The sequence below is a fragment of the Alligator sinensis genome, unplaced genomic scaffold (assembly GCF_000455745.1).
Source record: "Alligator sinensis unplaced genomic scaffold, ASM45574v1 scaffold366_1, whole genome shotgun sequence".
Classification (NCBI taxonomy): domain Eukaryota; kingdom Metazoa; phylum Chordata; order Crocodylia; family Alligatoridae; genus Alligator; species Alligator sinensis.
This window is the reverse complement of record NW_005841851.1, coordinates 4553713-4554015: the sequence shown is the minus strand read 5'-3', so window position 1 is coordinate 4554015 and position 303 is coordinate 4553713.

Sequence of the window (303 nt, the reverse complement as noted above, 5' to 3'; positions counted from 1 at the left end):
CAGACGCGGGGGGGCCCCGCGCCCCCCCCCGGGGGGGGGAGCCGACACTTGCGGGAGCCCGGGCTAAGGGTGGCCAAGCGGGGGTGCCCGTGGGGGTCGAGGGAGCGGCCGACCAGGGGGTGCCCGGCTGCCCACCCGCCTGGGGCTCGCAGGATCGGCCCGAGGACGCCGGCACGGAGATGTGCGCACGGGGCGGGGGCCAGGGAAGTCCCAGCCCAGCCTCGGGCCGGCTCCTGCCCGGACTCCGCGCTGCTCTGGAAAAGCCCCTTGTGTCGGCGCGGCAGTCCCCGCGCCTCGGCTGCA